The following is a 24,339-nucleotide window of genomic DNA, read 5'->3' as shown; positions in this document are numbered from 1 at the left end:
CTCCGAAACACTCAAGAAGATCAACATCTTCGACGACAAGGCAACCCCCGATTGAAAACCCATTCACCACATTAAACATTCACTCAGTCCACCACCAGTGCAGAGTGGCAGCAGCGTGTCCCATGTACACAATGCACTGCAACAGCTCGTAAAGCATCTTGTAGATAGGATACACTGCTGCCACTGAGCAGAGAGCATCTACCAAACCCGCAACCTCTACCAAACCTGCAACCTTTACCACCTATAAGAACAAGGGCAGTATGCACACTGAATACCACCACCTTCAAGCTCCATCCAAGTCACATACCATTCTGACTTGGAACTATAACATTGTTCCTTCATTGTCACTGGGTCAAAATCCAGGAACTCCCTGTCTAACAACGCTGTTGATGTACTTACACCACAGACTGCAGCAGTTCAAGAAAACGGCTTACCACCACCACCACCTTCTCGAGGGCAATTAGGGATGGACAATAAATGTTAGCCTTGCCAGCGATGCTTACATTCCATGAACAAATAAACAAAATTTGGAGTACTACAACATTTTAACAGAAATGGAACGGTCTCCTAACCTCAGCAGAAACCACAGATTTCTGTTGTAAGCATTTTGTAGGACATTTACTCAAAACATATCCAATTTTTATTATTTTGATGACATTTTCAATGACAGTTACAAAATGTTTTATATGATCTACAAAAACCAATGTCATATGCGTAAACCCACAAATCTGGATTTCAGGATTATATTCACCACATATAGAAATGAAACATGCAGTAATGGCTTCATATCCTTTTATTAAAAAATATCTCAAGCATTATTAAAATAATCATAAAACCAACTAAAAAAATCTTTTACTCCATTTCCGAATATAGATGGAAAGGTACAATACTTCTTTTTATTTGCAAATGGTTGTTTCCATCAAATTTTTAGTTGTACCAGCAGCATTCCCTCGGTTTGTGTTTCACCAGGGCTTCTCAACTCCAGGCCTCAATACAGCCTTAATCCAAACATGGACAAAAGAGCAGCATTCCAGAGTCCTTAACATCAAGGTAGTATTTGACGGAGTGTGACATGAACTGAACTCACTGGGAACCATGGGAAAGACTCTCCACTGGTTCGAGTCATACCCAGTACAAAGGAAGATGGTTGTGGGTTGTTGGAGGTCAACCATCTCAGCCAAAATGCATCACAGCAAGAGTTCCTCAGTGTAGTTTCCTAGGCTCAAACATCTTCTGCTGTTTCATCAGTGATCTTCTCTCCATCATATGGTCAAAACAGGATTATTCGTTGATGATCGCGCAGTGTTCGTTATCATTTACAACTCCTCAGATGCTGAAGCAGCATATCCTAGTTTTGCTGCATGCAGGTACAACACTCAGGCTTGTGCTGATAAGTGGCAAGGAATGACCATCTCCAAGAAGAGAGAATCTAAGTATCTCCCCATGACATTCAATGGCACTAAATCACAGAATTCCCCCATCATCAATATCCTGGGAGTTACCATTGACAAGAAACAAAACTGAACCAGCCATGCAAATACTGTGGCTTACAAGAGGAGCAGAAAGATTGGGAATTCTGTGGTGGGTAACTAACCTGTCCACTATCTAGAAGGCACAAGTCGAGAGTTTGATGGAATAATCTCCACTTGCCTAGATGAGTGCAGCTCCAACAATGCTCAAGAAGCTCGACAACATACAACACAAAGCAGTCCAATTGATTGGCAACACACCCACCACTTTAAACATCATTCCCTTCATCATCGGCGCACCATGGCAGCATTGTGTACTATCTACAAGATGCACTGCAGCAAGTCGCCAAGGCTCACACTATCCTGACTTGGAAATATATAAGCATTACTTTACAAACACTGGGTCAAAATCCTGGAACTTGCTTCCTAACAGAACTGTGGGACTACCTACACCACAAAGATTGCAGCTCACCATCGCTTTCTCAAGTACAATTAGGCTTGGACAATAAATATTGGCCTTGCCAGTGATGTCCAGATCCCATGACCAAATAAAAAGAAAGGATACATCTCTGAAGAATTTCAGGGTTAAGCTTTACTTTTAGGAGTCAAAACCCCTGAAAAACATTTAAAGCAGCAACATTAAAGAGCCAGATGCAAGACACAACTCAGGATAGAAGCTGTCACTGGAATCTGCACCATTCTGGGACCAGGAAAGAGAAACTAAGATGAAAGCAAAATATTGCAAATGCTGGAAATCCGAAATAAAACAGGTCAGGTACGTCATTTCTGGAGAAGAAACAGGGTTAAAATTTCAGGTCAATGATCTTTAATCAGAATCGGGCAATGTTAAAAATGTGGAGAAGAAAAGAGTTGACGTTTCGAGTCCACATGACCCTTCATCTTCTCCACCGATGCTGCCAGACCTGCTGAGTTTTTCCAGGTAATTCTGTTTTTGTTTTGGATTTCCAGCATCCGCAGTAGTTTTTTGTTTTTATCTCAATGTCAAAAATGTAATAGGTTTTAAGCAAGTGGCAGGTGGGTAGGTGGGAAGGGTGGAAAAAGAACCCAAAGGGAAGGTTTGTGATTAGGTGGAAGGCAGGAGCGATTAAAGGAATGAGTTGGTTCAGTCCGCTAGCATGACACCAAATTTCCAGCTGTTGTTCATTTTCATGGGGCTAGGCCAGCTTTTCAAAGGGTTGGTGTTCATGGCACATCAAGAGGTGTCATGAACCAAAGGCTGCATGAGGAAACCTTATAAAAGGTAAGTTCAAAAGGTCCCCCTTACGGCCCCCGCCCACCCACCTTCAAGGCCCCTCATGCCCCCCATGCCAGGCTATGGCCCCCTCCCCCCCAATGTCAGGTTATGGTCCTGCACCTACCTGCCAACCACCCCCCTGCCCCAAGTCCCTTCATGCCTCCCCATGTCATGCTATGCCACTCCACCCACCCACATGGCCCCTAATGCTTCCCCATGCCAAGCTATGGCATTTCCATGCCCATTGGCACTGTATAGAACTAATGAACTCGATAGTGACAAAACGAGGTGTTAAAAAGGCTTTTTAAAAGTCGCTCATTATTTTCCACTATGTTAAAAGAAAGTCATTTTACCACAAGGCAGTAAAAGTATCAAACATCCAGCCCCTTTAATGTATCAATAGCAGAAACTGCAAGCAGTTGAAAGCTCAACCTTGTGTAAATAGATGTTGCACAACTGACAGCAGAGATCAGGGAGCCTGAGCCGTCAATCAAGAAATGTTACCCCTAGTGCTTAGATGTTTCAATGGAGCAATGGATTTCTGGGCTCTTAACCAAGCCTCATTATGCACTCTTGGATCCATGCAATGTATATTGGGCTAATGGCATGGAAGTGCCATAGCTTGAGTGGCCATGGGGGCTGGGTGGGGGCATAGCCTGGTATGGGAGCATGAAGGGCAATGGAGGTGGATGGAGGGACAGACTGGCATGGGGGCATGAAGTGGCATGGGGATTGTGAAGGGTGAGCACTAGGGGGCATTTTTTCATTATAACTAGGGTGAAATCCCACAGCATCGAAGCAGGTCTTTTAAATAGCGTGCCTCGGCAACTGGTAACTATGTAGCTGCTTCCGACTTCTTTTCCGGGTCGGCTGGCCCAACTGCAGCCTGCACCTGCCCCACGCCCCCACCGCTTCCCCCCCCATACACATACAGTGAAAATCCCCTCTATGTGGGCCCTAACTCTCAAGGTGGGTGCATGAAGCCTGCAATTTTCCCGATTCCTGCTACCCGCCTTGGTAATGAAAATCCATGTTATTGATTTCAAACCATAAACTCTGCCCTCATTTTGTTTGTTTTCTTGGCTGATTTCATTTTTCTTCTCTAGTTTTTTTACTTTCAGATGGTAGCTGTTCACCATCCTGCCATTATTACCACCTCTGGGAACATCTTTAGTTTCTTTACACTTCTTCATTACACTTCCTTTTGCTCTGAACCATCGACTTATTTGTCATTTAATCTCTCCGGAATTCCACCCTATTACAGGGCTTCTCCTTTGCTCTTTTTCCACCCTTGCTCCTTTCTCTTGCTTAAAGACTATGACGTTTCTAACTTTTCCAAGTTCTGATGAAAAATCATGGACCTGAAACATTAATTCTTTTCCTCTTGCAAAGATGCTGCCTGACCTGCTCAGTATTTTCATCATTTCCTGTTTTTATAAAAGAGATTGCAACTGATGCTGCATTTTTCAGAGAGCTAAAATTTACTAAGATAAAAGCAAAAACCTACAGATGCTGGAAATCCAAAACAAAAACAAAAATACCTGGAAAAACTCAGCAGGTCTGGCAGCACTGCGGAGAGGATGCGACGGAGGTGAAGGAACTGAGAGAATGGGATGGAGTCCTTACAGGAAGCGGGGTGTGAGGAGCTGTAGTCGAGGTAGCTGTGGGAGTCGGTAGGCTTGTAATGGATATTGGTGGACAGTCTATCACCAGAAATTGAGACAGAGAGGTCAAGGAAGGGAAGGGAAGTGTCAGAGATGGACCATGTGAAAATGTTGGAGGGGTGGAAATTGGAAGCAAAATTAATAAAATTTTCCAGGTCCCGACGACAGCATGAAGCAGCACCGAAGTAATCATCGATGCATCGGAGAAAGAGTTGTGGGAGGTGGCCGGAGTAGGACTGGAACAAGGAATGTTCCACATACCCCATAAAGAGACAGGCATAACTGGGGACCATGCGGGTACCTATAGCCCACCTTTTATTTGGAGGAAGTGAGAGGAGTTTAAGCAGAAATTGTTCAGTGTGAGAACAAGTTCAGCCAGACGAAGGAGAGCAGCGGTGGATGGGGATTGTTCGGGCCTCTGTTCGAGGGAGAAGCGGAGAGCTATCAGACCATTCCGGTGGGGGATGGAGGTGCAAAGGGATTGGACGTCCATGGTGAAGAGGAGGTGGTTGGGGCCAGGGAACTGGAAATTGTTGATATGATTTAGGGTGTCAGAGGAACCACGGATGTAGGTGGGAAGGGACTGGACAAGGGGAGAGAGAATGGAGTCAAGATAGCAAGAAATAAGTTCCATAGGGTCCCCCTTGTCCTCACTTATAACCTCACCAGCCTCCGCATTCAAAGGATCATCCTCCGTCATTTCTGCCAACTCCAGCATGATACCACCACCAAACACATCCTCCCTTCACCCCCCCTGGCAGCATTCCGCAGGGATCGTTCCCTCCGGGACACCCTGGACCACTCCTCCATCACTCCCTACACCTCAACCCCCTCCCACAGCACCTTCCCATGCAACCGTAGAAGGTGCAACACCTGCTCCTTTGCTTCCCCTCTCCTCACCGTCCAAGGGCCCAAACACTCCTTTCAAGTGAAGCAGCATTTCACTTACACTTCCCTCAATTTAGTCTACTGCATTCGTTACTCCCAATGCGGTTTCCTCTACATTGGAGAGACCAAACTCAGACTGCGTTACCGCTTTGCAGAACACCTTCGGTTTGTCTGCAAGCATTACCCAGACCTCCCTGTCGCTTGCCATTTCAACACTCCACCCTGCTCTCATGCCCACATGTCCGCCCTTGGCTTGCTGCATTGTTCCAGTGAAGCTCAACGCAAACTGGAGGAACAGCACCTCATCTTCTGACTAGGCACTTTACAGCCTTCCGGACTGAATATCGAGTTCAACAATTTTAGATCATGAACTCTCTCCTCCATCCCCACCCCCTTTTCAATACCCACCCCCCGCCGCTTTTCCAATAATTTATATAGATTTTTCTTCTCCCACCTACTTCCATTATTTTTAAATGTATTTCCATCCATTGTTTTATCTTTACCTTTTAGCCTTTTTTGATTCCTTCACCCCACCCCACCCCCACTAGGGCTATCTGTACTTTGCTTGTCCTGCTTTCTATCCTTAATTAGCACATTCCTTTAGATAATATCACCACCTTCAACACCTCTTTGTCCTTTTGTCTGTGACATCTTTCGGTTATCTCCACCTATCACTGGCCCTCTATCCAGCTCTACTTGTCCCACCCCCCCCTTAAACCAGCTTATATTTCACCTCTCTTCTATTTTTACTTAGTTCTGTTGAAGGGTCATTCGGACTTGAAACGTTAACTGTGTTCCTCTCCGCAGATGCTGCCAGACCTGCTGAGTTTTTCCAGGTATTTTTGTTTTTGAGCTAAAATTTCCTGTTTGCTGGGCCATTTTTTGACAGCCTGTTTTCTATCAGAAATATGTGCCAGATTAGGAAGCACTGGCACCAGGTTTTCTAATGGAAATAGTCTGTCCTCATCTGATGCTATTAGAGGAAAGCTGCATGCAGGGGTTTCAGATATTCATTTACTGTAAATTCTGAATCCATTTTGAGGTGCAGATATTAGAGAAGTCAGACAGCAAGTTCATGTGAAGTGCTGATCATGGACAAAGTGGGAGCAAAAGATCAGCACACAGTATTTTCATCTGTTTACATCTTTTTTGGGGTGCTACTTGAGAGAAGAGCATAGGACAATCAGTCCTTATGTCTTTAACCAAATTTTAACTCCCCAAAGAGGAAGCCAATGTTGTAGTGGATGATCAGAAAATGTTTCATCCAAAAGACATCACCTCAGACAGTGCAGTGCTCCCTCAGTACCGCAATGAGTGTCAGCCTTGATTGCTGTGCTCAAATCCTGCAGTGGAGCTTAACACACAACCATTTAACTCGAAAGGTGAGAACATTCCAACTGAATCACAGCTGACACTGGAGTAGCAGGGTGTGGTAGTATGAAAGCTGTTGGCCTCCACTAACCTCCATTTCCAACCCAGAAATGTAGCCAAATTGTAGACATTCTCTTCGTCATTCTCCCTGAACCTCATCTGATTTCTTACTCCTCCTATCAGTTATCCTCCCACTCTGCAACCTGGTACTAGCTGTACATAAGCCTATTAGCCAGCTGGCATTAGAACTGACAAGAGGATAATGATGGATGAAGGTCAGGGTGAAGGGACTAGCTGAGGAGGTCAGGGACTGGCAGCATGGGGAAGCTGAGCTGCCAGACACTAGGATCCCCTCCTCCTGTGTGTTCCCAGATCTTGGGACCCTGTCCAGGGCTGACAGAATTCATAACCTTGCATCCCAGCATTCATAGACATCATGATTCTTTACCCTCTCCCTTCTCTACCTGGCTTTTCCTTTGCATTCAGACTACAGGATCACTCTTCTAGTGCAGTCAGAGCTCCGGAATCTCAGTCTGATCTGCTTGCCCCTCCCCTTTAGCTCATTTTTCCACAAGCGGTACCGGTGTCGGGGCTATTAAGAGGTTGTGGCAAGTCCAATACAGTTGCAATTTCGCAGCTAAACATCATTAACTTACTGCAGACTTCAGCTGTCTATTTTTTAGCTAATTATATTTACAAATGAAGACTCAATATGTGCTGCATAAGCTGAAGGACAAATTATTTTGTACATAGTTAATGCCTTCAACTTTTTATTTCTGAAGTTGACAGTGATCCAACTTTACGGAAAGTAAGAATGGGGAAGGTAATCATATTTTCTTCAATTATTTAACCACAGTCAAATCATAATCATATAACTAATGCAGATAGACATAACCACTGGAGATAAAGAAACTAACAAATGACACCTGCTAATCCACACAAAGTAAAAAAACAGCTGTACGCATTAAATCTACAAGGCAAACAAATTCTAAATTAAAGATGCGTGGATATAGCAGATAGATGACAGAGATTACGTGCAAAAGTCGTACCTTGAACAGAAATGCAATGAAGTGGCCCAGTTCACAAATTGTGCAAAAGAATGAATCTGGTAACATGGACTCAATCTGTCTACATCACTATAGTCTCCTGCTGAGCTGAAGTTTTAGTAGTGAAATTGTTATGAAAGATTATTATAACAATGATGCTTGTGCCAAACATAATTATTGTTGCAATATTATCCTGTGCCAGCTTATTCAAATCAAAAAGCACAACAGAAAAAACAAACTTTCACAAAACGGTTTCAAGTACAATACTTGAACACACACAAGATTATATTGTGGCTTTTAATTCTCATGCCTATTCATAGAACTCCTAAAGCCATTGACTTTGCTCCCTGGCACAAACTCCGTTCCAAAGCCAGCAACTCTACCTCTCCCCCCCAGCAACTGCCAGACTGCTTGCAACCTTGTTAACCTGAGGTGAACTTCGGACCACATATTTGCACTAAGACCACCTATTTTCACCTGTAGTATTGCCCAACTGCATTCATGCCTCAGCTCTTCTGCTCCTTAAACACTCATTCAACCCTTTTGTTACTTCTAGACTTGACTATTCCAATTTTGGTTACCCAACTGTGTTCTACCCTCCATAAACCTGTCATCCTAAACTCTGCTACCCTAAATTGCTTTGAGTCCTGTTCATTAATCCCCCATGCGCTTGTTGACCTGCTTTAGTTTCCCATTGAGCAACACCTCAATTTTAAAATTCTTACCCATTTTCAAATATGTCCACGGCTTTGCCCTTCTATCGCTGCAACCTCCTCCAGCCTTACAACCTTCCGAGATATCTGAGCTTGTCCAATTCTGACCATTTCCAACTTTTCCCAGTTCTGACGAATGTAAAACAGACCGGAAATGTTAACTCTTTTGCTCTCTCCATAGATGCTACCAGACCAGCTGAATGTTTCTAGCATTTTCTGTTTTTAGAACAATAAAGCAATTAATTTAAAATAAATAGAGCTGTTTTTTTCATGCACATAGAACTGCAGAAGTCTATAGCTTTGACCCACTGTGTCTGTATTGACCATTTCCAAATTTCACTACCTTGTTCCTTTCTCATAACTTTACATCTTTCTTTTTCAAATATTCATCCAACGTTCCCCTAATGGAGATAATGGTTTCTGCCTCAACCACTCCACCAGACAAAGCATCCCATGTTCCAACAACCTTCTGTCGAAAGGATTATCTTCTCACCTCTCTGTTCATTAATGACATTTATAAATTAAAGATCCTTCTGCATCAATTCCCCAGAGGAAATAGTCTTTTCCTCTTCAGACTAACAAAACACTTCATTTCAAAAGCCCTGAAATCTCCTCTTAACCTACTCTGCCTCAATGGCAATTGTCCCAGCACTTCAAACCTCACCTCATAAATAGTATGATTATAAATTAGAACATTAAATGTTTACTGAAAGCCTACTGAATAAGCACAGAGTACATTTTAATCAATCTGACAGAACAACATTTTTGCATCTTCACTAAAGCTGTTGACCTGTTGGGTCCCTGGTGAGCAAGTGTTCATCAGATAAGGAAGCTTCCTTGTTCATCTACTCATCAATAGCTGAAAATGGAGACAAGTTTTATCGACAAAAGTAGTGACTGTTCATTACCAATGTTAATGTTGAAGTTAATGGATAAACATATTTGAATATATTTAGTGGAAATGGCAAATTTGGTGATAAGTAACTTATGGATCAACTTGCCTGTAGTAACAAAATAACTTTGTTAAGCTAAAAAAGTCTTGCCCTAGATTTCAGAAAGTCATATGCTTTAGTTCAGAGGTAAGAACAATATCAGAGAAAGATATCAGTAAGTGAGCATGTCAGATTCTGTTCAGACCCAGAGAAGAGTTGTTGTGGCAAATAAAAGGAAAAATTGACTAATGGTATAGATGCAAACAAAGGTTTAGCTGAAATAGGAACAAGAAGGGCAAGGACTGCAGAAGAGCCAAGGGAAGGCAGCAAAGTGCAGGGGACGATGGAAATATTTCCATGTAGCACTAATAATGGTGATTAGATAGAGAGAAGCCCAGGAGAGCAGCAACAGCTATAGAGAAGCCTAAGAGAGGAGAAGCGCTGTGATCGAACTCAGAGTTTGATCCGGGCAAGAAAAATTTCGCAAAGTCACATCATTGGACAATAAATCATGTTGGGTGAGTATAATTTAAACTATTAAGTTAGACTAGATCAATTAATTGGTATAGTAATCTACAGCTATTTTAATAAATCATTATAATTAAAATCAGTGTTCAATTAATCAATCAGATCTAGGGAGTAATGTAAAAACTAAATAATGAAGAAAGGTACACTAAAGGGCTCTGAATTTTTCAGTAAATTAAAATCTGACATATTTAAATAATAACAGTTGTGTTAAAAACATTTCAGTGAAGTGAAAGTAAGCACATGGGAAGCTGCTGATTGGTGAGTCACTGGTCTTAATTTTATTTCAATTAATAGTCCAATAAATAGAGGCAAGGTAAGATATCTCGGACCAATTGAGTGTATATCCTGTTCAATGTAGGAACTCCAGGATCCTTCTCGTGTCCTGAACAACCACACATGCAAGAAGTGTTGTCAGCTGGAGAAACTCAAGCTCTAGGTTTTGGAACTTGAGCAGCAGCTGGTGTCACTGTGGTGAATCCATGAGACTGAGAGTTTCATAGATAGCATATTTCTGGATGTGGTCACCTCGCAGCTTAAGAGTGTACAAACAGAGGGGGAATGGGCGACTGCCAGACTAGTTCTGAATACTAGAAAGAATGATACTCCATCTGGGGAGTTAGCCAGAGCTAGGAGCTAGGTCCATGGCAGTAGGACTGGCTCATCTGTACAGTGTGGGGAGGGGGCAGGAAGGGGGAAGATTTGGACAGCAATGGTGATTAGGGAGGCAGACAAGTGTTTCTGCAGCTGCAGTAGTGAATCCAGGATGTTATGTCGCCTCCCTGGTAACCTGGGTCAGGGATGTCACAGAGCGGCTGCAGAGCAGTCTGGGGGTTTGAGGTTGTATGGGGGGGGAGGGGGGCTGGTGCTCAGGTGAACAGCCAGCGATCATAGTCCGTGTCAGTACCAATGACATTGGTAGAGAGATATGGTCCTGCAGGCAGATTTTAGGCAGCTAGCAAAGGAACTAGTAAGCAGGACCTCAAAAGTTAGTCATCTCCAGTTTCCTCCCAGTGTCACATGCTATCAAAAATATATAGAGAGTGTATATGAGTATAGTGTAGATAATACATGGCTGGAGTGATGGTGCGGGAGGGAGCATTTTTAGATTCCTGGGACATTGAATCACTTCTAGGGTAGATGGGACCTGTAAAGGTCAGATGGGTTGCAACAGAACACAGCCTGAACCAACATCCTATTGGATTGGTTTATTAATGCCATTATGGAGTGTTCAAATTAATGTTAAGGACATGGGAGAGAGATCGACTGAAACCTTCACCTTTTTTTCCCCTTGTGTGAGCAATCAGTGTAGTTTTGATGCGTAACCTCCACCCCTACTCCTGTTAGTGTGTGGTGAATTTAAAAGTCACCAGCAGCAGATTTTCATGGAGTTAAACAAGGGTAGTGTCCTCAGCCCAGACATCTTCAGCTGCTTCATCAATGACCTTCCTTCCATCATAAAGTGTCAGGAAAACGTAATTTTCATAATGTTATTGGAATTTATTGTAGAGTAATAGTGGGGTCTGTGTGTGTGGGTGTAGGACTTAATTGAATTAAACGCAGCAGGTCTGAAGGCTTTGATGTGTAAGATAAGTTAGGTTTGAAATGTTAAACAGGTAAACATGGGGGAAGAATGTGAGGTGTGAAGGGAACATTTGCATTTTTAAATAAACCAGACTAGCCTGAATTCAAAAGAGGGGTGAAATGTTACACCTAGCCAGGAGAAGTTAAGAAAGTGTGTTTATTTTTCCCAAGGATTACTGGTAAATTTGGTACTATGATAGATTTTTATTATTAGAGGGGTAAAGTCCAAAGACAGTGAAACAATGGGAATTTGCAGTCAAAGGGGAAAATATGTATAAAGGAGAGAAGGCTGTGTGTGAGGGCAGGCATTCTAAGATCCAGCACAAGTGTGACAAGCCTCCAGCATCTAAGCCTCAAGCTGGTGTCTACAAGAAACTGAAGCTGAGAAAACTCACTTTGAATTAGACTGTCCAGGGTGTGCACTTTGCCTGAGTCTGTTTAAATCTGTGTGCTTTACTGTTACCTGAACAGAAGTTTAACTGGAGTTAGATTAATTAGGGGATTAAGAAGTTATCATAGTAGTAATTTGTAGATCTAGGTATGCGCTTAAAATCATTTCTTCTATTAATAAAAGTTTAATTTAGTTTTGTAAGAAACTTAAAAGATTTGATGCCTTCTTTTTACTGAATTCAAAGCTGCATCTCGAAATATATACAAATTGCAAGGCAGTTGTGGCAGTTGCTTCAAGTTTCTCTTTGAGGTTTGGGCAGCTCAGCATTTGGCTGTGCCATAACAGAAGGTGCGGGCTTTTGTGGGATTTGAAACTTGGACAGCGAGTGACTGGACGTGGAATAATAATTGATTCAGATTATCATTATAAGTGGGATTGGAAATCCTAGAACATTAGTGGGATCTGAGAGTCCTTTTAACAAGTATGTGGAGGTAAAGAGGTACTGGAGATAGGAATTGGCGTTGCTGTGAGGTATATTCTATGGGTTGGAATTCAAAATGGCGTTGGACTTTTCTACAGATGGAAAACGTAACTCTGACTGGTTTACAGAAATTAACCAAGAGTAAGCTCATGGAATTGGCAGATAAGCTGCAGTTAGAATTACCCGAAGGGGCGAGGAAGCAGACATGGTTGAGATAATAGCACGACATTTAAAATTGAAAGGGATAACAGAGACACCACATTCTCCATGGAGTGAGTCACAGCTGGAGGTAGTGACGCTTCAGCTATAAATGAAGATTGAACTTGAACAAGCAAAGGAAATGAAAAACTTGAACTAGTAGCAAAAGGAAAAGGAAAAGGAAGGGAATTAGAAATGGCAAGGTTAGAAAAGGAGGAGAAAGAAAAAGATAGAGCATTCCAACTTAAAATGCTGGCAGTTAAAGTGATGCCAGGAGGTGAGGAAGGACTTATTTCCAGATCAGAACCCAGTGGTGAGATGTTTAAATATGTACAAGCGCTTCTAAAGTTTGAGGAAAGGGATGTTGAAGCATTCTTTATTTTATTTGAGAAGATAGTTAAACAGATGAAATGGCCACAGGAAAATCCAGGTTGGTGGGTAGAGCACTTGAAGTTTATGTTTCACTGTCAGAACAAATGTCAGTGAACTATGATGTGGTAAAAAAGGCTATTTTGAGTGCATGAGAGTTGGTTCCTGATGCATTCAGGCAGAAATTTCGGAATATAAGGAAAACGCCTGGGCAGACCTATATTGAGTTTCAGAGGGTAAAGCAAAGTAATTTTGACTGTTGGGTAAGAGCATTAAAGATAGAGACGACGTATGAAGTTCTTAGGGAAATAATTCTTTTGGAAGAATTTAAAGATTCACTTCCTCTTGTAGTTAGAATCCATGTTGAAGACCAGAAGGTTAAAACAGCTAGACAGGCAGCGGAGATGGTCCATAAATCTAAACTTGTTTTCTGTAATCCCCATAAACCCAAAAAGGATAGAAGATGGGAACGTGGAAGGAAGGCAAGTAGCCAGAGAAGAGAAATGACAGTTGGGAATTCTCAGCAAATTTCTCCTTAGACCAAAAAGGAAGGTGCTGAGGGTGGAAGTGACATTGGGAAGCCTAAGGGCAAATATTGCCCTTGATGAGCGGGCGGGCCCGACCGGCTCGGCGGCGGGCGGGCAGCTGATCACCACCGCCAAAGCGGGCCCCGCTGCCATTTTGAATGGGCGGGCCAATTAAGGCCCGGCCAGCAGGCTGCCCTAAGGTTGGACGGGCAGGGCCTTTAATTGGGTTAACTACCCTGTCAATGGCCTCAATTGGCCATTGACAGGTCGGCGGTCGGACAGCTGATTTTGCTGTCCGCCCGCCTTCCTGAATATTTAAATGGGGTGGGATGACATCGGGGGTTCCCTCCGAAGTCATCCCGCATCATTTTCACGTCGGCAAGTGGGCCCTGCCCCCAACTCACCGACGGAAAAATTCTGGCCTAAGTGTTTTCATTGTAAGAAGGTGAGACATCTTAGGGCAGATTGCTGGAAATTAAATGCTAGACGTATTACAATAGTAGGAATGCCAAAGGAGTCCTCAGGAAAGGTTGCATCAGAAAAGGAAATGGTGATACAGATGAATCGTGTTCCCTCAGAATGTACAGAAAAGGGAGATATGGTTCAGGGTAGCCCAGAAAGTTCTTCTTTGATTACAGGTGAAGGAAGTCAAGCTAACAGAGTGTCTGGCTGTTTTGTGTCAAAGGGAGAAGTATTCCCTTACTCCTCCAACAAAATAAGTAAACAGATTAAAATTTTGAGACATACAGGGACAGATCATTGATGGTGGCTGATGATATAATTGGTGTTCAAGATAGTTTTATGAAGAGAAAAAGTATTGATGAGGAATTTATGAACCTGTTTATTTGTGTAAAGTTAACTTACAAAGTCACTTTGTAAATGGAATTGTTACAGAGGGAATTATTCCTAAATCACCATTTGAAGGGGTGGATTTTATTCTGGGTAACGATTTGGCTCGTAGAGACAGTAATGTGGTAATGACTGTGTTGCAGCAGGTGGTTGATCATGTTGATCTTAACCAACTTCAGAAAACTTCTATGGCCAAAAATGAGATGCTTATTGCCAATAACAAGCAATTGATGGAAAAACTGATTAACGTAGAAAATCAATTTTCACGTATGAAAGAGAATTGGTGAGATCAATTGAGAATCAGTCACAGAAAATAGAACACCTGCCTGAAATGTCTAAATGATAAACTTGCAGAAGCAAACTAACAAAGGTCAATCTTCAGTTAAAACTTGATGCACTTCAAGCATCAATAGTTGCTATGAAATACCAGGGAAAGTGCCTTGAACAAGAAAAGGAATTGTTGGTAAATCTGAATAATTGGTTGAATGCAGAATTAAAAACCAAAACTAGTGAACTATCAGAACTTTGTCAGGAAAAGAGCAATGAGATTCTCAAACTTCAGTGCAATCTGGAGAAGATGAAGGAAAAGATGTATGGTATGGAGTATCACAGATCCATACTTGTTCCTGTGAATAAAAACTCTTGCTGAATTGTGGTCCAGCTGAGCAAAGAACTGATCCAAGTAAAATTACGGATGTATCAACCTCAGTAATGGACAATGTGAAAGTAACTAAAGTGCATGCAGATTTGGAAATCAAGAATTTCCAACAAATAGGACTGAAATCGCAAAATGACTTTTCCAAGTCAATGATCAGAGACTCTGATTTAAAATGTTTGCCGGTGCTAATATAGGAAATACAGCAGTTGGAATCCAGGCAAGTGGACAGGTTGCAAAAACTGTAAAGGAGTGGAATGATATAATTCACAGGTTATGCAAAAGAATTGAAGGGCTGGAATGAACTACGAAACTCCACAGGGAGAGTATAATTGACACTGCTCAAAAGGAAGTGGAAAAGACCTATTCAAAATGGGATCCGGAGAAACAACAGTATCATAAAAGTTTAAATATCAACCAAGCAGAAGTACGAAACACTTTTGTGTGAACATAAGCATCTCAATAACACCCTTGAAATGACAAGAGATTTTGATCAGAAATGAGATGTTAATGCACAAAAATGCCATTTTGACTTTGTTCAGTCGAAATGAGAATTTACCACATTTGAGTTCAGAAAATAAGCTTGAAGATGGAATTAGGAATACTGTGAATAAAAAGGATGATTGGGCTGTAGACTTAAATGGAACATGCTTTACTGAGTTAAAGAATGGGGATAAGAGGAAAAATAAATATAAAAGTTGAGTTATGATAATACTATGATGTGCAAATTCTACTAATCTTATTATATTTATTGACTTTTAAGTACATTTTTGTAATTGTACGATAGCATGTCTAATTGTGAAACAAAATGGAAAATGTATTTGTATAGTATGTAATAAGCTATTATTAGAGGTTTATGATAAGGTTGAGAGAGGTGGATGTAAGGCCATTGTAAAGAAACATTCACTGTTGTGAAGCTTTCTTTTCTCCAAAAGGAAGGGGTTAGGAAATAGAGATGGTTTAAATAAGTTATATTGCTAATTGTAGGTGTTAGCATTGAGTTTTAGCTTTAAAGTTTCAGTTTGATTTGTATTTCTGTATGCATGTGTATGTGTTAAGAAGGGGCAAATGGAGTTTTAGTTTCACCTTAAAAAGCTACTTACATTTCTATTGAGGAGTTTTACGGCTCTGAAAGAGAAGGTAAACGTACAAGGGTAGAAGAATTGGACTGTTGCCTAGCAACAGGGGGCCAGAGAGGCAGTTTTACTTTGGAAGCTATTTGAGGGCAGTTGATTCTGAAAGTGGCTGCCAGGCGCAACAGAAGCAGCCTGGAAGGGACAGGTGGCTAGTCCCAAGCTAAGGAAGACCCCAAATTCCAGGGGTGGAAGAAAGGAAAGTCCAGGATGACCTTCTAATCAAAGGAAGGACGGGAACCTGGAAAAAGTCCTGTTAATGAAGTTAAAAATGAGTGGCAAAAAGGTTCCAAGCTTCAGATTTAAAGAGACAAAAGCTGCAGAAAGCAGATTTAAAGCGAGAACAGCTTACAAGAGGCAAGAAGCTCCAAAGAGACAACTGAAGTTCTATATCTCTTTGCTATGAGGATTTAAGCAGTAGTGGTACTGTTGACAGCTGAGTGGGTGAGATAGAGTGCGTGGAAGACTTGATTGCATGTGGCCACCCACGGAAGAGGAACATCAGAAGGAGAGTTCGAAACTCTGGAGGTGAATCCTTGAGGAAAGCACCTGAGAGAAAACATCAGTTTGGAAGAAGATTCCAAAGTGAGATCTTGGAGAGTGGAGATTGGAAACCCTCATGTGAAAGACGGAGTTCAGTGCGACTGGTTGGCTCACGGTGTGACAAGCGTTGGGTGGGGAGTTGCGGAGAGGTCCAGAGCATCTGGCTGAGGTGGCATCTGTCACTTGGTTTCAGAGTGTAGTGTGTCTGATCACAGGGTGCCTATTGGTTTGCTTGGACTGTGTAGTTACTGCGAACATTAAAGCATAAGGTAACTTTTATAACTTATGTTATCCTTAAATATGTACATATCTGTAAAGGTATAGTTGTGGGTGACGGAGTATTGTATTATAGTTCATCCTTCCTTGTTTAATAAATGTTTTCTTTTCTTAAAAGTTCATCAGCTGACTTCTGTGACTCTGTGCAGTAGCCCCTCTCCATGTATCTAAACAAACAAAATAAAAAGTTAGGATCTATCAAGCTGGTTTCCACTCTGGGATCAGGCTTGTCCAGTGCTAACCTCAGCTGGGATCATAAAGGTCAGAAGTGGGGATGATTGCACAATGTCCAGCACCATTCATGACTCCTCAGATACTAAAGCAGTTCATGTCCAAATGCAGCAAGACCTGGACAATATCCAGGCTGACAAGCAGCAAGTAGGATTTGCGTCACTCAAGTTCTGGGCAATCACCATCTCTAAGAGAGAATCTAACCATCGTCCCTTGATGTTCATCGGCATTACCATCACTGAATCACCCACTATCATCATCTTGGGAAGGGGTTACCATTGACCAGAAACCGAACTGGACTAGCGATATAAATACTGTGGTTACAAGAGCAAGTCAGAGGCCAGGAATCCTGTGACAAGTAAATCCTGGAACTCCCTCTCTAACAGCAGTGCGGGTGTACCTACACCACATGGACTGCTGTGGTTCAAGAAGGCAGCTCTTCTTGCCACCACCTTCTCAAGGGCAACTAGGGATGGGCAATAAATGCTGAGCCAGCCAGCAAAGCCAGCATCCCGTGCATGAATAAGAAAAAGGAGTATTATTTATTCACACACTCACCCCGGAAAGGTCTATCACTCAGTTAATCACACAACTCACACTCAAGATCGATTCAATTAAAGACAGTAGTGTACTTATATACAAATATTAAAACCAAACAGAATAATTAGCAGCTCACGTGTCTTTGAGAGTCTAGTAAAGGAGGGAGCTTTTCCCGCACTGGGATTGAAGTGCAGCTAAATTCAAATGTCTAGATTCAAACCCAGATTAACTGCAGAGTTCTTTCGAAGTAAAGATGGTAACAGGGCATGTAGACAGGTTCTGACGGGTGTTGTAACCGGAGGTCCAATTTCTTACAGGTGAACAAGTTGAAGGCTTTTAAAAGACTTTAAGCCTCAAGTCTTGAAAAGGCAAGATGACACAGCCTTCTTTGCAACAGTGGTATTGTTGCTGATGTTCTACAGACTGTCTAGTCTCTTTTTTTCAGTTTTCAGATTTCAAAATCATACATGAGTTTTGATCACATGATGAATGGCCATTGATATGTAATGGAAGGCAAATGATGGCCTTTCATAGTGAAGGAGGAGTTTCAGTCATATGGTCAAAAGCCATTGATATACAGTCAAAGGTAGATAGTGGTCTTTAGCACTTCATTGTGGATACTCAGTCTCGATAGCCCTCTTTTGTTACAAAGCAGACCCAGAGTATTGGGGTCAGGGAGTTTATTGTCCCTGCCATTTGGAGTAAGCCTTGACAATGAAACTCCACAGAGGAGTGCTATTTAGGCATGTCCATTCAAAGGAGACCCTTGCCCATTATAATCCAATTTGAAACGTTCCGGAAAGCTTGCTAAGCTGTTGAAATTGCAAAAGTCAGGTGACCCCTTGGCAGCCATCCTGCAGTTCATCAGGGTCAATTTTAAAAGGAATAGTTTTTTTCCCTAAGAATGTAATATCTTCATGCCTACATTGCCATGACACTAACTTGGCAGGGGGATGAGAATCAGGCAAAACAAGGTGCACAAAGAATTGAGAGAGATACATAGCACTAGAGTAGGAAAACTAAGATATTAGGTGGGGTCACAGCAAGCAGGAATTCAATAAGGCCTCAATTGGGTTCACTGTATGTGAACACACCGAGTGTGATAAACAAGGTTGGTGAGCTGGAGGAGCAGATAGCCATATGTGGCGCGAACGAAGACCTGAATCAAAAAGGGCAGGAGAGGATGCTAAATATCCCTGGATATGCAGTATTCAACAAAGACTGGGTGGAATGCAAGGAAGAGGGGTGGCAGTATTAAGGATAAGATTAGAGTGTTGGAGAGAGAGGATATCCCAGAGGGATCAAGGGCAGAGTCTATTTAGTTAGGGTTAAGAAACAACAGAGGTACCATTACACTACTGGGAATATTCTATAGGCCAATGCATACTATGAAAGATATAGATGAACAAATTAGCAAAGAAATTACAGGGAGGTATAAAAACTGAGTAATTACAATGGGGCACTTTAATTATCCTAATAAAGACTGGGATAGTAATAATGTAAGGGCAGAGTGTGCACACGCACCTGGAATGTTGAATCCTATTCACAGAGTCTGAGCCTCAAATAAATAAGGCCAAGAGAATCACTATTAGCCCATCAGTTATGTTAAAACAGCTGATGTTTTCCTCTATGAACTGTGAACCACAGTATTTTGCTTTTATTTTACTGTGAATCTTGATGTTAAGAAATAAACTTTGAAAAGGTACTCAGTAGAAGTCTTTGTTAAAGTTTGTTTTGTGACCAGGTTCTATTAAAATCTGTTCAAACTTCACTTAGCTGATGCTTCGAGAGGCAATTAAGATACAATGGCCCAGATTTTCTGGTCAACGGTGGAGAGGGTGCACCTGCTGCAGACTGCAATGTAATCTGCTCACTTATCTTTTTACACTGGAGCCTTTGCATCTTCCGATGCTGGTTCCAGCAGGAATGCAAGAACAAAGTCGTGAGGCCAAATGGTGAGACGAATTCCAGCAAAGTCACACCCTCTTTTTTTCATCATGAACTGAAGACATGCCCCTTAAGGTCTGTCTTGCATTCATTAACTTGCATTGCTTTAAATGGAGTTACCATTCCTGACACTGGACAACCTTCCCTCACTGGCAATGCTCACCCCCTCTCTCACCCTCCTCCCCCCAAACAATCCTCCTTCCCTCCCTCACCTTCTTCTGACAATCCTTACCCCCTTCCTCACACCCCAATGTCCACCCCCTCACCCCGACAACGCTCAACCCTTTCTTCACTCCCCGACGATGCTCATCACCCCCACCATGACACTGCTCAAACTCCTCCCTCATACATAAATACTCACCCTCCCTAACTCTCTGACAATGCTGACTCTTCCGACATCAACCAGACAGGAGTCAGGTGTTCTAGGAGACTAGTCGAGGGGAGTTAACATTGCCGGGACAGGGAGGAAAGCGAACATCACCAGATCGTGGGGTGGAGGAGGAGAATATTGTCGAGGGTGGGGTTGGTGAACATTGCTGGATTGGGGTGGGGGTTAAACAGTGCCAGAACAGGGAAGGGAGTGGAGGGGGGGGGAGATGAACATTGCCAGGGCGGTGGAGGGGTAAATGGGGATGGTGAACATTGTCGGGGGTGTGCTGAGCAAAGCCGGAACAGAGCTGAACATTGTTGTGGTCGCTGCTGTGCTTTGACACTCCAGCTGATTTACTTTGAGCTGCACTCCTCAACAAGTTTTACACCTGCTAGTAAATCCGTGTAAAAAAAAACCAGGGTGAGTATAAGGCAAACAGCCCAAGTCTGCGTGGTTCTGGCCATCTCATCCCACTATCATAGTGAAACATGCAGCAACCAGCGCAATGTAAAACCGACAATCAGAAGTTTAAACTTCCCATGTAAATACTGTGCATGTGCACTCACTGGGGCTTCCTCAGGGTCCCGAGACTTAAGCTGCGTCTTTTAGATTTTAAATTAATAGCATAACATAATACAATGGAACATTAGTGAAAACAAAGTTGAAAAAGATTATGGTTTTAATTTTACATGCAAAAAGACAACTATTTTAACATGGCAGACACATGGGAACACCACCACCTGGAAGCTCCCCTTCAAGCCACTCACCATCCTGACTTGGAACTACGGCAGGGTCAAAATCCTGGAACTCCCTCCCTAATAGCACTGTGGGTGTTCCTACATCACTGGGACTGCAGCGGTTCAAGAAGGCAGCTCACCACCACCTTCTCAAGGGCAATTAGGGATGGGCAACAAATGCTGGCCTAGCCAGCGATGCCCACATCCCGTAAGTGAATTTTTAAAAATGGTATCGATAGATAGATGGAAATAACTAAGCTCTCAGATTTTAGTTTTAAACCCAATATAACTGCTAAAAGCACATTCCCAAATTATATTATAAAATGTGAACAAGTTAAATTCAACATAATGCAAACCTGGCGTAACACACAGATAGTGATTTTGTGCAGAGAGTACTTCATATTCTCTCCATACTGCAAGGCAGCATCAATGTAAAATGCCTCTTCAGCTTACCCCCTCTTGTGCAGTCAAGCTCCAGAGCGACAAGATAAAGCTAACCATGCTCATCAATTACATTTTGCGTTGTACATTGCAAGTGCTCAAGATTTACTTAGAAGTTTCCAAAACTAATACATTTTCAGACTACAAATACTTTGTACTTTTTTAACCTGATAAAGGACATTCTGACTTCAGGTGATTTTACCTATTCTTTTTCATCCAAATTCAGAAAATATGTACTTGAAGATCAGAAGGTCAAGAAATAAAGTAAAAGCTTACACACGAAGAACTTAGACAATTCTAGATTTAGTTAGGTACAACATTGTTGTTGATGGCAGGTTTACTAGAAGCTCAGGCCAAAAAAGGGTCATTATTTTAATAAAATACTTATCAGACCATCAGATATTACCAACACAACAACCTGAACATAAATGGCAGCTGAATGTGATAACATGTCCAAATTTGATTCATAGATAAAAAATAACCAGACACCAAGCAATGCTGAAAACAGGGCAAGGCATGGTGTAAGAAAGAAATAAATATCAAGTGTTATGAGGGTAATAATCTTCTACAAAACATGCACATTCAATTATTCATACTAGATAATGGAAAAAACATTCAAGCAGGTTGTAAAGAGGCTCTCAATTCACCACTTGGCTATTTTGCACCATCACCAATTTCACCCCACCGTGTCTCAGTAACAGAAGCTTTTGCAATACAGTCACAATGTCATTCATATCACAGGCAAAACATAACTGATTAACCATCTATTACTACACATACACACTGCAAACTTTAAAATGATTTAGGAAACTTCAGTCATTATATTGAATTAGTTTTTTTTCTCCCCATCCCATTTTGGAAGTTGCTTTGTCCTTTTCTAGGACCCCATTTTATGAGGGAGAGCGTAGGTAGTTAAACATGCAGTATGTATGAATCTGTGGCAATGCTCATCAGCAGGCAAAACACATTTTGAAATATACATGTCTTTATCCACTAATTTATGCTGATAATTCTTATTAAAAAGCAAGGCTTTCAGACTGGAATTACAACTGGCATATCATGAATCCTGTTAATGGAACTACCAGGGCTAAGCATACGAGACTATTGACTAACTGGCTGCCAGCAACCTTTAATGTTTTAGTATCCTTCTGTTAATTAATCTTTTTGTCATCCGTTGACATTTCAACATTTTTAAAATGAACATCTGTGGGTCCCTATATTAGTACAACCTGCAACAAACCTATTTTTGATTAGCAGATTGCTACCCAAACATAAGCTCCTGAGCTGAATGATTTTGTACATTTTCAACACGCATATTCAAACATATGCTATTATGTTATATAACCTATAACAACCAAAAGTAACATTTAAAATGAATATTGCTGAAATGAGACACATGTTGCCAAAGCTTTGTGTCTTGCACTCATCAGGACAAATGCAAGAATGTTAAATTTCTAATGATCAGAACAATTTATATTACAGGAGAAAATGATGTTGATTGATTGGCCGAGACATTGTCATGGAGAAAGCAATGGCGAGCTATAGACTTTCCAAGCTCCCAGGTAATTCAAAAAGGCACAAGACTTGAACATATTCCTTTTGTTTGCAGAGAACAAGTCCCTGCCTATGAATGTGTCACTTTCAACAAGTATACATGAGCTACATTATGAGCTTGACTGATTATCTTAAATTGGTTGTTAGTGTAGTCACTAACACACTCAGGATTGCTCAGCAAGTTCTTCCTAATCATGGAATCACATCTAAAAGTAGACTTTTTGTTTTGGGTTTTTTAAGGTTGAGTACAACAGCCGAAGGAACATGCTGTTTGATTCGATCAGCCAATTGTTGGGACATTTGCCTATGTACCTGGCATTGCACCAACAGTGAAATTCATACACAACATTGCTCAATTGTGTGGTAGATAGAAAGTGTTTTGGGACTGATAGCAACATCCTGTTAGTGGAAAAGATCACTCACATAGCCACTGCATTGTAGCAGTGTGAAATTGCTTGCTTAATCGTTTGTTCAAATTTTGGAGATACTTTGCCTTAGGATAATCTGAGGTAGACCAGGCACTTGTCAGGTCCAAAAGTGGCGGCCTTTGGCCCATTTGTGAGTTTGCACGATATACAGCAAACAATGATCTGAACAGGACAGCCATTGTCTCCGCAGAACCTCTGAGATGGAGCAGTCTAAGACGCTTCTTTCCTCAACATGTTAGTTGAGAAATCCATGAATGGATTCTTCACTCTTGTCTATCGCAAGTCTGGCTTCAGTCAATATGCACATTGGAATTCGTATAGTTCCATGTACTGTAAGTTTGGCCTTATCAGCAATCTTGTAAATAGGGCCCTAGCCATTTGTTCACCTTTCAAGATTGATGGAGAAGTAGAGCGCATCAATGCTAACCTGCAGAGCAATGGCTATCCTGATTAGATCATTGTGCAATACATAGTGAGCAAACTCAAATAGTCCAAAGGCTGCCACGTTCAGACCTGAAAAGTGTCTGGTCTACCTCAACTTACCCAGCAAAGGCAAAGTATCTCAAGAAATTGAAAAACCAATTGAGCAAGTCATTTCACGCTGCTACAGTGCAGTGGTTATGCAATTAGTATTTTCCAATCATGAAGCTGACATCAGTCCAAAAAGACGTTCTGCTTACCACACAATTGAACAATGTTGTTTCTGAATTTCAGTATTGGTGTGATGCCAGGTACATGGGCTGTGTGTCCCAGCGACTGAGTGAATCAAACAACATGTTCCTTTGGCTGCTTGTAATAGACAGAGTACAGACTGTACTCAACCAGTCCGCACTTTCAAAACCCAAAACAAAACGTCTAGTGTTAGATGTGATTTTGCAATTAGGTAACACTTGCAGAACAATCCTAAGTACGCTATTAGCTACACTAACACCCAATTTAAGACAACCAGTCCAGCTTGTAACATGGCTCACTTACACTTTATAAAAACGACACACATTCATACACAGGGACCCATAGTCAGTAACCAAAGGAATATGTTCAAGTTTTACGTCTTTTTTTGAATAATCTGGGAGCTTGGGGAGTCTAAAGTTCCCATTGCTTTCTCCGTGGCAATGCCTTGGCCAATCAGAGTCCACTTGCCAAACAATCAGCACCCTTTTCTCCTGTAGAATAAATTGTGATCATTTGAAATTTGGCATTTCTTGCGTATGTCCTGATGAGT

The 24,339-nt window shown here is 41.8% G+C and overlaps 1 protein-coding gene across 9 annotated transcripts in view; it reads right to left on the bottom strand.

The window, feature by feature from the left end:
- LOC144686492 (diacylglycerol kinase beta-like) overlaps positions 1–24,339 on the bottom strand; it is a 691,325-nt gene that overhangs the window by 483,509 nt on the left and 183,477 nt on the right. The gene's annotated exons all lie outside the window — the stretch shown is intronic.

The sequence above is a fragment of the Cetorhinus maximus genome, chromosome 11, assembly GCF_964194155.1.
Source record: "Cetorhinus maximus chromosome 11, sCetMax3.hap1.1, whole genome shotgun sequence".
In the NCBI taxonomy this organism is placed as follows: domain Eukaryota; kingdom Metazoa; phylum Chordata; class Chondrichthyes; order Lamniformes; family Cetorhinidae; genus Cetorhinus; species Cetorhinus maximus.
Note: the sequence above shows the minus strand (reverse complement) of the source record. Positions and strands in the feature narration are given on the sequence as shown.